This window comes from Nuphar pumila, chromosome 14, assembly GCF_984573655.1.
Source record: "Nuphar pumila chromosome 14, dmNupPumi1.hap1.1, whole genome shotgun sequence".
Taxonomy (NCBI): domain Eukaryota; kingdom Viridiplantae; phylum Streptophyta; class Magnoliopsida; order Nymphaeales; family Nymphaeaceae; genus Nuphar; species Nuphar pumila.
In genome coordinates this window covers 26,258,675-26,274,860 of record NC_143262.1, presented here as the reverse complement: position 1 = coordinate 26,274,860, position 16,186 = coordinate 26,258,675, and positions in this window count along the sequence as shown.

Below are 16,186 nucleotides of genomic sequence, written 5' to 3'. Positions count from 1 at the left end.
AAAGAGAAACATTATGCTTACTGAAAATCTTGAAAAAAAATGATTTTAAAAACAAAAATAAAAGAGAACACTATTTGATTCAATCGCTTAACAAAAGAAAATTGTGTTTGATTCAACTGTTAAACAAAAGAGAACATTGTGCTTATGAGAAAAATACATTGTTGATGATTTAACAATAATGAAGTGCCTCATATAAATAGTTGTTAAAAATAGTTGTCGAAAATAGTTGACAGAAATGGTTGTCAGAAGAAAAGCAGGTTGGGGACCACAGGTTGGTGTTATCATTGCAAAATTTTACTTTTGCAAGTCAAACTGACCTTTGAAAAAGATTTTGAAAATAACTTGCCTCCGTTTTAAAATGTGGGAAAATTCTGAGGAATGGGATTCGCCTGTCGGTACGAGGTTCAACTATTTCTAGTGCCATAACCAGAGGTAATCGAACCAAGGATCAATCATGTGCTTTGCTTTGCTCAACTTGTCTAAATCGATATTCTATTCTTAAATGCACAAAGAATCAGGCATGTGTTGTGAACTTTGAAAAAATACAAATTGAAAACATGATGTATGCTTCAAAGATTTGAAATACTTGGAAAAGAAGAACATTTTGAAAATCGTGAATGGCATTGGGAAAGTATTTTGAAGGAAAATCAATTTTTGAAGAAATCTCGATGTTTTAAGGAAATCGATCTTGAAGAAAATTCAAATAACTTTGAGAAAATCGATTTTTTTAGATAGAATTTTGAATTGATCAAAAGAATGGGCATGTGGCCCTGTGAAATCTTTTTATGATGTAGTCTAAACCTAAATGATGCATGAATACAATTTGAGAAAATATTTTCTGAATAATTTGAGAAAATCATTGATAAAAGGATTTTGTGCCTTATAAAATTTAGATAAAATAAACTCAGCACATATCCTTGACTATGGCTACGAATATGCATTGAATATATCTCATTTGGTTCTAAAAGGGGAAATACTTGGAAAAACTTTTGAGAAAATGCAATGATTTTTTAAGATAGCCTAAGAGTGTAGGTCGTTTGTGGCTTAAAAGAAGATGATAAATCTGGATATTGTTTGTATTCTAACTATGGACATAAATACAAACTCAATCGAGTTTATTAACTCCTTAAAAGTGAGTACAAGTGTCATTCGTGTAGACCATGGTAGATTTGAAATATGCATGAATCATCATTCATCACACATTAACATTATTGAAAAATACACTATATGAAATGCAACCCTATTCTAAGCAGGAAATTAAATTCTTATTCCAAAGTTTACAATTTATATCAATAATAAATTGAAATAAAGAAAAGAAAAATAAAGTAAAATACAATCTTGAATGTCTCTGCAAAACTAGCAAACTTGTTAGCGAAAATATGTCAACTTTTCTGGATTTATCCAACAATATCTGAAATTGAGGGATTTATCCTAATATAAACCTTTTTTTCATACTTACTTGAAATAAACATAATAAATGATGATATAAAATTAAAGAAATAATAAAAATAAACAACTTTAAAATTCGAAATTTTGGAAAAATAGACAAAATACTCTTAAAAATTGACCTTTATTACAAAATAGGGTTAAAATTAATTTTTTTAGAAAATATTTTGGTAATTTGTTTAATCCAGGGATCAAGCGAATTCAAAATAATGTAAAATCGGGTGTAGGGCACCCTAATATGATTATGAACATGATCAAACCCTAAAAATATGAAGCTTTTCATAAAAAAAATGAAATATTAAGAAAATACCAACTTTTGCTCGTGTTTCGCTTGAATCAGGACTCTGTGGGCATCCTATTTTTTTTATTTAACCAAATAATGCATCAAATAAATTCTAAAATCTGTAAAAATTGACATGGACACTTCTAATAACCTTAAAATTAAAATAAAAATAAAAAATAGAATTTTTGTTATTATTTTGATATAAAAATTAAATAAAGAAAGGAAAATACGTAATTTTGCATGTGGGCATGTACCTGCCACAGTGTCATACCCAAATCGGGTATCAAACTATAATAAAAAGCTGTAAAATTTCACATGGATAAACTAGACAGATGAAAAGAAATATTTGTTTTTACATATCAGAAAAATCATCTTCGGTTAGGGAGATATCATTCCGGCAATATATGTTTGATTCTGGTGAACACATAACGGTTCTAGAAAAGACTGTTCTGATTTCGGTTCAAATAAAAATAGCAGACTGAATTAAAAAATTATAAAAATCATATTGATAAAACTAGACATGCTGCTAAATCTATGGCATCTTACGAATCAGAAAAATGATCTTTGGCTAGGGAGATATGATCCGCGTAAGTTGACCCAAAGCTTAAACTATGCACAACGATCTCTGAGAAATAGATTCTGATTTTTGATAAAGTAAAAATAGCAGATGACCATGAAAAAATCTAAAACTTTCACAGAATATACTATACATCTTGACAAACACACTGATTTTTACCGATCATTAATTGAATCTTTGATGAGGGAGATATCAGCTCGACAAACCATACCTGATTCCACGTAATGTTTTCACAGTACAGGAATTAGAGTTCGGTTTCTGAGTTTTTTAGCAAGATTATAGAGCTCAAAATAATCCAATTTTTTTATTTAAAGTCACCAACAAATACATGATTCAACCCTAAAAAAATCAGATTTTATTGACATAAAAACATACATGAAATAACATCATTCCCACATGGCCAGAATTAAGATACATATATTATCGGTAAAACGCATGAATAGCCCTAACCTAAGCATGTAAAATCATAAAAAAAAAACTTATAAATAACCTAACGAATTTTGATTTGATGCTTGAATAAGTAGAATAAACATGAATATGATGAAACAAATAAAAAAAAATTAGGGAATCACGATCATGTATTTGATTTAGCCATTAAAAGAGGGATTCAACCTATAAAAAGGTTAAATCTCGATCTTTTTTGGGTGTTTAACACAATGAACGGATTAACAATGATTTCAACAGATCAAAACTTGTAAAACCCCATGAATGATCAGTAGATCATCTTTTTGGGTCATGGAACATGGATCTTGAATGAAAGAAAGCGAAAAGAGCTCATGCATAGGGGCGGCAATAGCAAAAACACATAAAAATAGAAAAAATAAAAAAAATAAAGAGAGAGAGGAAGCTCACCTTGGGATGCAACAATGGAGGATGGAGGAAGGCTTGAGGGAGAGAGAGCCACGAATTTGAGAGAGAGAGAGAGAGAGAGAGAGAGAGAGAGAAGAGAAAAGCATCTGGAGGTCGACCCCCTATAGCCCCTTTTATAGAAATTTTCAACTCTTAATTAAAGAGTTGGAATTTTTTTAAATACCTCTTAATTAATTAGGATAAACAAATGAGGGGGGCGATTTTTGGTGGAGTTCTAACCTAATATGGGACTATCTAATTAGCCTAATTTAATCCTAGTTAGCCTAAAACAAGTCCAAATATGGCACCACCTACTGTGGGCCCACATTTGATTTTAAAAGCCCTAATTTTAAGTTTTAAAAATAGTGTTTTAAAAAGTGGAAAAAAAGTTATGTTTTAAAATCGATTTTAACCTTTTCGAACTTATAATTCAATTAGGACACTAACCAACTTAAACTAACCTCTTTCAAATGTGGTGCCACCTACTGTGGGCCCCCTTTGAGTTTTCAGAAAATGATTTTTAAAGTTTGAAAATAATGGGGTTAAAAACAAGATTTTCAAAAAGGGTTTAAAACAAAAGGTAAAGTCAAAATTCTAAATCAACTAGAGTTCTAGATGAATTAAAAATCTCTCGAATGTGGTGTCAGGTATGTGGGCCCCACATTTGAGTTTTTGAACAGGTTAAAATAAGAGTTAAAAAAAAAGAGTTTTTGAAACAGATAAAAATAAAAGCAAAGAATAAATTCAAGAAAATTTGAGTCCTGAACCAACTGAAACTCCTGTCTAGAGTCCCAAAATTTTGAAACTATGAATTTTGGGTTTTTAAAAGACAAATGAAAACGTTTTAAAAGATCTTCTCAGAAATTAGTGAAAATAAACAAAAAGACGAAATCAGGGTTAGAGTCCTAATCAACTAGGTCTCTAGAATAGAGTCCCAAAATTTTGAAACTCTGAGAATCGGATCTGTTTTCAAAAAATAAGTGAAATAAAAGTCAAAAGATGAAATCAGAGTAGAGTTCTGGAACGACTGAAACTCTTGGGCAGAGTCCTAAAATTTTGAAACTCTACAATAAAGTCCTAAAATTTTGAAATTTGATTTTTGAAGGATAAATGAAGAAGTTTTTTGAAAGATTTTCTAAAAAATGAAGTCAGAGATTAGAGTACTAATCCAACTGAAACTCTGGGACAGAGTCCTGATCCGACTAAAACTCTAAAATTTAAATTTTTTTGAAAGATTTTCTTGAGAATAGGTTAAAATAGAAGTGAAAGGTAGAGTCCTAATCTGACTGAAACTCTGCGATAGAGTCCTAGTCTAACTGAAACTCTAAGATTTTGGCCAACATGAAGGAAATGGACAAGGGATAAGGCTTCTTCTAGTTTAAAACCAAAATAGAATTTTGAAAAGGTTCAAAAAGGTGAAAAGATAGAGTCCTAAATCAACTAAAACTTTGAAATTTGAGAAATTTGGATTAATGAAGGGATCCAGAAGAGACACCACCTTGATGGGTCTCATCTGAGAATTGAGATTAGTTAAAAATTGATTTTAAAATAAATCCAGATTGCTTTCTAAAGAAAATGTTTTGAAATATAAGATTTTGGGGGTTGAAAAATGGCAAAATATTGATCTAAAACCCAAATATTTAAAATTGATTTCAAAATAGGGTTTAAAACTCAAATCTGGATTGAAGATTTTGAAAAATCAGAGTGCTGGATCTCGAAAATGATATGCAATAATATGCAATGCAATGAAATGACATAAAATGACACAAAATAATGCGAAATGATATGAAATGAGATGCAAAAGGCAAACCCTGGGTGAGGAATTTGAAGTCTCGGACCCCTGGCAGAGACAAAGAATTGAACATTTTTGTTCGAAGGCAAAATTTAATGATTGAAATTGAGCCAAAACGGAGATTAAATTTTGAAATATTTGAATTCAGGGTAAAATTTGGGCTCTGAATAGCCCTAGCTTAGATGTCGACCAACTGGTTTCCTGAAGGATTTAGAGAGTGTGCCCCAATGGCAAGATTAAAGGGTTTGTGAGTGAAGGTGGAAAATTTGGGGTGTTTACAATTGAAGAAAAAAGACAAAAAAAACCTTAGATTATACAAAAATAATCAGGTTGGGGACCAACAGGTTTATATATGATTTGAGAAAATATTTCTCAAAAAATAAGAAATATCATATATTTGTCATAATTGAGTAAATATTTAAGTATGATATTTGCGATATAAGGTGATTCACAAATTACTTTATGCAAGATCGTGCAATATATGAGAATAAGATATTTGTGAATTTAGTGGTAAGTGGAGTTTCACAGATAAATTTATGTGATTTCTAAAAGTATACATAGAAAAATAAGATATTTATGGATTTAGTTGTAAGTTTCACAGACAAATTTATGTGATTTTGAAAAGTATATGTAAAATAGTAGGATATTTGTGAATTTAGTGGTAAGTGAAGTTTTACACATAAATTTATGCGATTTTGTGAAAGATATGTGAAAGCATAGGGTATTTGCGATTTTGGTGGTTTCAGTTTCACCAAAAATTTGCAAATAAATTTATGTGAGTCCTTGATGTCCGCATAATAAAAACTATGTTTATGGATTTAAGTGAGAGTTGAACCTAGTCGAAGGGTGGTATAATTTTATCATAATAAGGCCTTAATTCACAGTTGTGAAGGGTAAAAGGGTCTTAACAATGTCAGACATTTACGATTTTGGACATCGAGAGAATATAAAAAATTACAGGGTTTTTAGTAAATTGGGTCAAATTATCCATACAGTAATATCATTTTTCAAAAAAAAAATGTTAATAGATCTCGCATGCTGCAAATCTCATCTTATAGCAAATGGGTGATTGCTATTGGCTAGCTATGCACATGTAGGGCCATGCCCATTTTGGTCCAATACTTTGTTTACAGTGTTTAGGAGGGACTGATGGGAGACAGGTCCCAGTTCTCTATTTTTTAGTGTGTACCAGCATAGACATCTTGACAGGCTCAGTGTTGTACCATTGGTCTGAGCGGTGGCTCTGATATGGAGTGGATACCATGTCCTTAATGGTCACAAGGATCTGAGTCCTTGGTTCTGGATATGGGTATAATTGAAGAGTGTCTGGATGGAGGGGTCTAGGTTAGAAGGGTGTTGTGTGTTCTCCCCTCGAAGATGCATTGTTTGCTACAATGCGTGTTTGGGGGTTTGTAAACACCCCAAATTTTCCTCATCCATTCTCAAACAACCCCTCTCGTGCAGTGCCAACCCTGTTAGGTCAGTGTAGGAGTCAAACCTCGGGTCAATTTCAGAAAATCACCACTTTACCTATTTTTATTAGGAAAATTACCATTTTACCCCTAAGTCATCCCGGACCCCAGTCAGTCGGAGTCAACCAAGCTCATTGGTCAGTTCAGAACAGTTAGAATATCAGTCATCTCAAGCTCACCCGAGCTCATAATGAACAAACCGTCTTCATTTCTGACCACTCCTGCCAAAATGGGATCATTTCTCACTCAAACCCGAGTCAATTGTCTCTGAGTCAGTCATTCTCAGTCAGTCATATTCCCCAGAGTCTAGCTTGAGCTCACCAGGAGTTCAAGTGCTCCAGTTTTAGTTCAAAACCATGTCCAAGTGTCCAGGAGCCTATTTTAGCCTGTTTCAGCTCTTTCAATTGAAATTGAGCTGAGTTCAGTCAGTTGAACTAGTGTTCGAGCTTCGATTTTAATTCATGTCAGTATTACTGATCTTTGTTCTAGCTCAAACCCAGCTCAGATTTGTAATTCACTTCACTTCAATGACCATTCCGCACTATTTCTCTAAAAATGACAACTTTTCTTGAAAATTTAGTCGAAAAGGTCAGTCGAGTCAGTGTCTTTTCAGCTCAATTCAGTTTTGAAACCTTAAAATCCAGCTTAATTTAATTCATTTCAGTTCAATCCAGGTCACACTTCAATTTTCAGTGTCACTCTAACTCGGTAGAGTTCGAAAACCATTTCTTGAATCATTTGGCAAATTTTATCAATTTTAACACTTTTTGAACTGGTACAACTTCCAATCGAGGTCTAACATTCAAATTTTTTCATTCAGGGTCTGCATTTCGCATAGCATTTCATGTTATTTCTCATTATTTCATATCATTTCTCAGCATTTCATAACATTTCATCGCATTTCATTTAATTTTTGAACTCCGAAACTCCAGTTTTATAAATTTCAATCCAGATTGAGTTTTAAAAGTTTTCAGAAATCAAATTCAAACCCTGGGTTTTTAAAATTGACATTTTTACCACCAGGAGTTGTAAACACCCTAAATTTTCACCCTTGTTCAGTACTTACATTTCATATGTTGCTGCATATCATTGCGTGTATTTGACATGTCATTTCATTGCATTGCATGTCATTGCATCTTATCATCGAGATCCAGAACTCTTGTTTTCAAAATATTTAATCCAGATTTGGGTTTTTAAAACTTTTCTTTCAAAATCAATTTTAAAACCTCAGTTTTTAATCAACATTGTGTCATTTGCCAACCCCTAGGACCTTATATTTTGAAGTGTTTTCTCATAAAACAATCTGGATTCATTTCAAACTCAATTTCAATTGATTTCAATTCTCAGATGAGGCCCATTTAGGTGGTGTCGCTTCTGGATTTTTTTATCTATCAAAATCTCAAAAATTTTAGAGTCCTAGTTGGATCAGGACTCTGTATTTTCATCTTTTTGAATCTTTTTAAAATTTCATTCTGATTTTAAACCTGTTATGGTCATATCTCTTGTCCATTTCTTCTATTTTGGCCAAAATCATAGAGTCCTAGTTAGATCAGGACTCTTTTTCCAGAGTCTCAGTCGGATCAGAACTCTACTTTTTACTATCTTTGCTATATGTTTTGGAGAAAAACCTTTCAAAATCTATCATTTTGGCCAAAATCCCATAGTCCTAGTTGGATTAGGACTCTTCTTCAAGAATCCCAGTCGGATTAGGACTCTTCTTAAGAGTTTCAGTCGGACTAAGACTCTGTCTTTTGTCACTATTTTTACCTGCTTTCAACCAAATCTTTTAAAATGAGTCAGAAACTCAGAGTTTTAGTCAAAACAGGACTCTGTTCAGAGAGTCCTAGTTGGATCAGGACTCTGATCCTGATTTTAATTTTTAAAAAATCTTTCAAAAATCTTTTCATCTAGCAAAATTGTTACACTTTTATCAAAGAATTTCAAATTTCTGAGGTTTTATCCCAGAGTCTTGTGCCCCAGAGTCCTGATCGAATCAGAACTCTATCCAAAATTGGTTTTTATACTTCATTTTCACTGGTTTTCAAAAGCTTTGCCCAAATTTCATCATTTGCTTATCAGAAAACCAAAATTCTTAGAGTTCTGATCAAATCAGGACTCTTTCTTAGAGTCCTAATCAGATCAGGACTCTGAACCAAAACTTCAATTTCATCCTGTTTTTAACTGTTTTTCAAAAATCTCTCATTTGTTTTCTCAGAAAATCCAAAAATCTGAGAGTCCTAGTTCAATCAGGATTCTGTCCTCAGAGTCTCAGTTGAATCAGAACTTTGTTCTATTTCAATACTTGTTATTGTTTTCACTGTTTTGACAAGTTCTTTCATTTGTTTTTCAGAAAATACCAAAAAATCTAGAGTTTCAGTCTGATCAGGACTCTGTCCCAGAGTCCTAGTCCAGTCAGGAATCTGTTTTGAAGTCTGTTTTTACTTCCATTTTTGTTTCTTTCTATTGGTTTTCAAAATTTAGGTCATTTTGTAGATTCCAGTTAATCCAGGACTCTATTTCAGAGTCCTGATTGAGTTAGGAGTCTAACCCTGACAGTATTTTCGGACTTATTTCATCATTTTTTATAGTCTTTTCAAAAACTCCTTTATTTGGCTTTTAAAACCCAAAATCTCAGAGTCCTAAAAATCCAGAACTCTAACTTGGAGTTCCAGTTTGCTTGAGACTCTATTTTCAAAGATCTTGAATTTCAATTATTGATTTTAACCTCTTTTCAAAGTTATTTTCAGTGTTTATTTCAAATTTCTCAAAACCGGATGTGGGCCCACTCAGTTGGCGCCACATCCAGAGGAGTTCTAGCCTAGTTGGAACTCTATGTCATTTCAAAAAATTTAATTTCAAGTTTGCTTTTGAAAATCTTTTGAAAACTCTCTCAATTTCAAGTTTTAAAATCATTTTTTGAAAAAATCAAGTAGGGCCCACTCAGGGTGGCGCCACATTTGAGAAAGTCAGGGTTAGTTTAGGCTTAGTCAGTGTCTTGGTTAGTTTTAGAAGTTTAGAAGAGTCAAAATCTATTTTGAAAACTCATTTTTAAAGTTTGGTTTTTTTAATTGTTGTTTTTAAAAGTTTTAGTTAAAACTTTAAAAACCCAATGTGAGAAAATGCCAAGTGGCACCACATTTGGGGGCTTTTTAGGATTAGCTAGGGGTTAATTAGGATAATTTAGACAAGGGGTAGTTAGGTAACTCCACCCCAAAATCGCCCCCCCTTTAGAGTCCAAAATTTCCAAAATTCCCAATTTTTAAACCTAAAAAAAATTCTATAAATAGTCTCCATAGGGGGGACGATTTTCAAAGGATGATTCTTGGAGCTTCTCTCTCCTCTTCAGCCCTTCTTCCATTGCTGCAAGTACCAAGGTAATATTTTTAATATTTGTTTTAGTTTTATTCAATACTTTTCATGTTTTAAATCAATTTTAGCCATTGGTGTCATTCCCTTCATGGATTAAACCATGGATTCAAGTTCAAGAACCTCAAGAGAGGTTCAAGAAGATGATCTAACTCTATTTTAATGTTTTTCCAGGGATTCTAATCCATTAGAATCGATTATAGTGTTGGTTTTCATGTTCTTAACCATTAAAACATGTGATTTACCCGTTAAATGGGTAAAATCCATGCTTTTTAAGGTAAAATCAAATTTCAGCCATGGATTCCCTGTGTTTATTTTTTTTTTTACTTATTTATGTTTATTACATGTGTTTTAGCATAGAAATTAATTTCGTTTTGCTGTTCGGTATTTTTTATTATTATTTTCATTAGTTAAAGCATGATTTATTAGGTTTTATCAAATTTCTGTGTGTTTTTAGTTTAGAACATAAAAGAGTATATTATTTCAGATTGAAATATTCACTGTTAATTTCTGATTTTTTTATATGTGATACATGGATGTGTGAATGAACTACTGTAAAAAAATCAGAGGTTTTGGAATTCGGAAACCTTTTTAGAAAAATCAGACATCAAATCGGGATTTTCAAGCTTTAAAATCGTTGTTAAAATCAAAAGGGTAACTTGCTGTTATGATATTTTTCTCATCTGATATCTGATTTGAGATGCGTAAAGTGTTGTGGATTTGTGTTAAGATGATCTATTTACTGTGAAATTTTGGTAATTTTTTGTCTCAATTTAGTATTTTTCCTCTGACAGAGAGTCAGATTTTAAATTTAAAACTCGTTAGGGTTTTCCAAAACCTTAATCTGACTTGTGTTGATCATAGATCTCAGACCGTAGATCCGATTCAAAATCTGTAAAAAAGGAGGTTCATTATTTTTCTGTCTTATGTTCACTTCTAAAATTCAGAAATTTTTTATTGAGTTTACTATTTATTTCTGTATTTTCAACCCGAAGTATCGGTTTTAACTCCTGTTAGATTTGTTATATTTTGGTTCAGATTGCCGGAAGGGTTTCTCCCTAACCGAAGATGGTTTTTCTGATCTGTAAAGAGGAAAACCTCTGTTTTTATGTCTAGTTAGTCTTTGTGAAATTTTAGAAATTTTCATGGAAAATTGACCCCTGATTAGGGTCTAACTCTGAAAATAGTTTGTGACCTAAGTTAAAAATAGCTTATTTTAGGTTGTTAATGCAATTTTTGGATTACAATAATGTCAAAAATTTTATTTTTATGATTTTAATCTGATTTGAGGGTCATAACAAGTGCAGGTACCAATTTTTATGGATTTTGGAATCCGTTTGATGCTTGAATTAATCAAATTGCAAAACAGGTCACCCGTAGGATCCCGAAACACTGCCAAAATCACAATTTTTGTGATATTTCTTGATTTTCGTGCATAAGTGTGTGTTTTTAGGGTTTGTTCATGTTTAGAATTATGTTAGGATGTTTCATGTTTCATTTTGTGTTTATTTCAATCATAAATCCCAAGTTTTTACCAAAATCTATTTCAGAAAACCATGATTTCAAGGCCATAGTCTTGCTATCAGGGGTATTTTGGTCATTTGACCTCAATTTCGAAATTCTAAACCCTAATTTTCATATTTTTTATCATGTCATATCATATTTGAGTTAATTTATCCTTATTTGTATTTCAAAAGTTGTATTTTACAAAATATCTTTTTGAAAACCCTGATTTCAAGGCCATAGTTTTGCTATCAGGGGTATTTTGGTCATTTTGACCCCAATTTCGAATTTTCAAATATCATCTTTATTATTTATTTAGTTTTATTTCATATTTCATTAAGTTTATATCAGGGAATCATGGAAAAAGGCTTATATCTAGCAAAATACAGTAATTTCTAGATATTACTGGATAAATCTAGAAAAGCCAACATTTCTTCACTAACAAGTTTTCTAGTTTTGCAGGGACATTGAAGACTTTACTTTCCTTTAAATTCCTGTATTTAAATTCAATTAGTGATGTAAATTAAATGTAAACTTTGGAATAAGAATTTCAATTTCTGCTTAGATTAGGATTTGCATTGCATATAGTTTTAAACTTTGATATATAACTGCAACGTATGCCAATTCATGCATATTCTTTACAGATTCACTATGGTCTACAGGAATGGCACGTGCACTAGCTCTTATGGAGTTGACAAACTTGGTGGAATTCGTATTTATGGTCATAGTCAAAATACGAATGATACCTAGATTTGTAATCTTCGTATTAGCCACATTCAGTCTACACTCTTAGGCTAACTTCAAAATGCACTGCATTTCTCAAAAATACAAAAAGGATTTTTTCAATTCCTCAAAATCAAGTCTTTCAAGTCCATATTCATTCATTTCATTCATTTGCAAGTTCAAATTCCAAATCAGAGAAATCTATTTTCTCAAAATTTTTAAGTCTTATTCAAAAATCGATTTTCTCAAAACATTGATTTTCCAATGATATTTCAAGCATTTCCCAAGTTCCAAATTTGATTTTCTAAGTTATATTTTCAATTTCAAAGTTTGAATTCAAAGAAATCAAGTTTTCTAAAGTTATTTCACATTTCTCAAAATCGACTTTCACAAAACCTCTAGATTCTTTAGAAATCGAAATTCACTTTCTTAGATACAATATCTCAACCATGATTCACGATTTTCCAAGTGTTATATTTTCCAAGAATCTCCAAATATTTTCAAATATTCAAAGCAAACATCATGTTTTCAAATATGCATTTTCAGAAATCCATAGCACATGCCTGATTCTTTGTGCATTTAGGAAATAGAACATGATTTAGACAATTTAAGCAAAGCTAAGCATACAATTGATCCTTGGTTCAATTACCCCTGGTAAAGGCACCAGGAACGGTTGAACCTCGTACCGACAGGCGAGTCCCATTCCTTGGAATTATCCCGCATTTTAAAACGGAGGCGAGTTATTTTCAAAATCTTTTTCAAATGTTAGTTTGACTCGCAAAACGGAGGCGAGTCTAAATTTAGAAATATTTTCTCAAGAAAAACAATTCGAATTTCTTTCAAACTCAAATTTTCAAATTTTACACTGAATTTGCTTCGCAACGGGGTATTGAACTTCAAAATCCGAGCTCATTTTAAAAACTACCAAAAATAGCCCGTTTAGTCTGGAAATTTTCTGAAAAGACTATTTTACCCCTCTAATATTCAAAAAGAATTTCAAAATTGGAATTTGGACCCGCTCTGAGATGGTCCATCCATTTGCAATTTCCTTTGAATATATATACATATAAATATATATAAAGTTTTACTTTATTTTCTTTATTTTCTTTATTTTCTTTTTAGTTATTTATTTTTCTTTTTTTTTATCTAAGGTGGGACCCACAAGGGGGTCGACTAGCAGCCCTCTCCCTTCCTCTTTCTTTCCTTTTTCCTTCCCCCTTTTCCTTCTTCTTCTTCTTCTTTTTTCCCTTTTCTTTTTCTTTTGCTTCCCTTTCTTCTTCTTTCTTTTCTTTTTTCTTTTTTTCTTCTTTCCCTTCTCCTTCCACTCACGTACGGCCCCCCTCCTCTCTTCCTTTCCCTCTTCTTTCTTCCCTCTTTCTTCTTCTTCTTTCTTTCCTTTTCCTTCTTCCCCTCTTCTTTCCTTTTCCTTCCCTTTCTTCTTTCCCTTTTCTTCTTTTTTTTCCCTCGTACTATTCCCCATAAGGCCATACGGCTGAAGAGATTCACGCTGGCTTGTTTTTCTCCTTGTCATTATCCCCTAAAAACCCTAAGTTCCTCTCATTATTTGGGGCCCTAAGTTGACACTCAATAATAAAAAAAAAGACTCCATACGGTGGCCTATCCTGCTCTCTCTCTCTCTCTTATCACCCTACCATCTCCCATTAGTTGCAGCCATCTTCAACACATCAAGTGCAGCCACTATAGCCACCTTCATCAAGGCATCACAACATCACTTTCCACTCTCCAACATCCTCAAAGCTTTGTTGCTGTCGACTTCAGCCCCTTCTTGGTTGCAGTTGATCGCCTCCAGCAGTCTTCAGCCTACGATTCCAGCAAGCCTTTGAGTGGCATCATCTCTAGCAAGCTCCAGCAGCAAGTCTTCTTCTTCAGCTTCCTTCATCATCTTCGTGCTTTGCAGCTGCTGCTTCCACCAAGGGGTCGGACTTCCAGCTATATTTTGTCATATCCACAACATTTCCTCCAGCTGGCTTCATCTCCTCCCTTATTGCGGCTAAAATCTGAGGTAACAACCTATCTCTTTGCCTACATAATTTTCTTTTCCTTATCAAGGCATATCGAATAGTTTTGAATGGTAGATTTCATGTAAAGTTTGTTTCAAAAATTGGATTTAAGATTATGTGCTGCATTTAAAAGGTGGAAGTAAATAGATGTTTATTTCATGAACATAGACTATGTAAAAGGGGTGATTCACCTATTCGATGGGTCGCATCCCCCTTTTTGATTAAGCCGACATTAAACAAATCATGCTCCCAGATTAGTTCTTGTTTTACTTTCATAATTCATGTAGCTTTTGTGTTTAAATAGTGCATATATCATTTCATAGTCATTTTGATGCATTTTATGTTAGCTTTGCTAATAGTTCATAGGTTTTATTTTTATGCAGAGTCTAGACGCTATTTCATGCATGTATTTTCGTTCAAAAATCCAAAAGAAAACCGTGTTGTCTTTAGTTGTATGTCTTAGTTTTCTTGCCAAAAATTTGATTCAATTTGGGTTTCAGAACCCTCTCAGATAAACCAAATCCCAAACTGGGATTTCGCATTTCTAGAACTTCCAATTTCTGTTTTAGTAGACAAGAGCATTCGAGATCTCCTAGATGAATGATATGAATTTCCCCCTAAAAATTATAGTAGATTCACAGTGGAATCTACTAATTGTCTGAAAATGTTGGGATCTTTATAAGTAGATTTGAACTCTGTTAAAAATCAATTTTACGAGACTTCTGGGAAAACCTCGATTTTTCCTTGTTAGGGTATAGACCGACCCTAATGTGCTGTGTACGTTAAATCCATGAGTCTTATGTCAAAACTTTAAACATGAAAGTTGTTCCTACTCCATTCTACTGTCATTTTCCAAAATTTGCGATTTTTGGGGATTGTCCAAGTATTTTTCCTGGAATTATCTTTTCTGTCAGACAGATTCCAATATCCAGAAGTTCCAGAGATCTAGGTCTCTGATAATAGTGTGCTCATTTCCAAACAGTAACCCGAATCCCAATGTTGTAAAAAGATAAAATTTGTCTCTGTTTGTCAGAGACATTTTCCCACAATTTCAGCCATTTTCCCATCTGTCTTTTATTTTTCCCATGGTTTTTTTCTGAAACTTGTCTGTCTTCCCTAGATCCTAGAGTCGCCGGATTCCGATCCGACTTGTCGAAGCTATCCAGATCCTACCATAGGTCAAAACCAGAATGTGTAAAAGGAAAAAAATCTTTGCCTAACTGTCCTCTGTCACCCCATAAAATTTAGGAAATTTTTATAGAAGTTTGATATCTAAAATCCAATTTAGAATCAGTATTTTAGGCAAAAATCACAAAATTTAGGTTTTTTATTTGAATTTACATATTTAAAAGTACTAAAAAACTATATTTTCGGATTATATTCTATTTCTAGGGTTCTTCTAGGTGTCCATGCCAAATTTGGCTCAATTCCAAGTTCATTTGTTTTGTGTGTTAGGTTATTTTTAAATTCAGAGGCGAAAATCGAGTTAAATTTGATATTTTTGCCATTTTAGGGTTTTATTTATATAAAAAAGCATGGCATGTCATATTAGAGTTAATTTCAATCTCATTTTCTTTTTAATTTTTCATTTTTGCAAAATTTATTTCAGAAAACCCTGGTTTTTAGGCCATAGTCTTGTTATCGGGGACATTTTGGTCCTTTTAACCTCAATTTCGAAATTCCAATTTCTAATTCTCCAAATTTTCATGCATATCATAATATTTTATCATATTATGTTTGATTTATTTTATTTGATTTTCAAATTTCCAAATTTTACAAAAAATCTCTCAGAAAACCCTGATTTCAAGGTCATCAGGGGTATTTTGGTCATTTGACCCCAATTTTGAATTTCCAAGTTTATTTTCAAAATTTATTCATTATTTATCATGTTTATATCAAAGGGGGTATGAATTTGGGTTTATATCTGAATAATATCCGATAATTTTCAATATTTTCGGATAAATTCAGAAAAACTTACATTTTTGTGCTAACATTGTTTTCTAGTTTTGCAGGAACATTCAAGAAGAAAACTTAGCTTTTATTCTTTTATTTTAATTCAATGTAATATCAAATGTAATAATTTGGAATAAAAAATTACATTTCCTGCATAGAATAGGACTGCATTGCATATAGTTCGATTTCTGAAAAATCCAA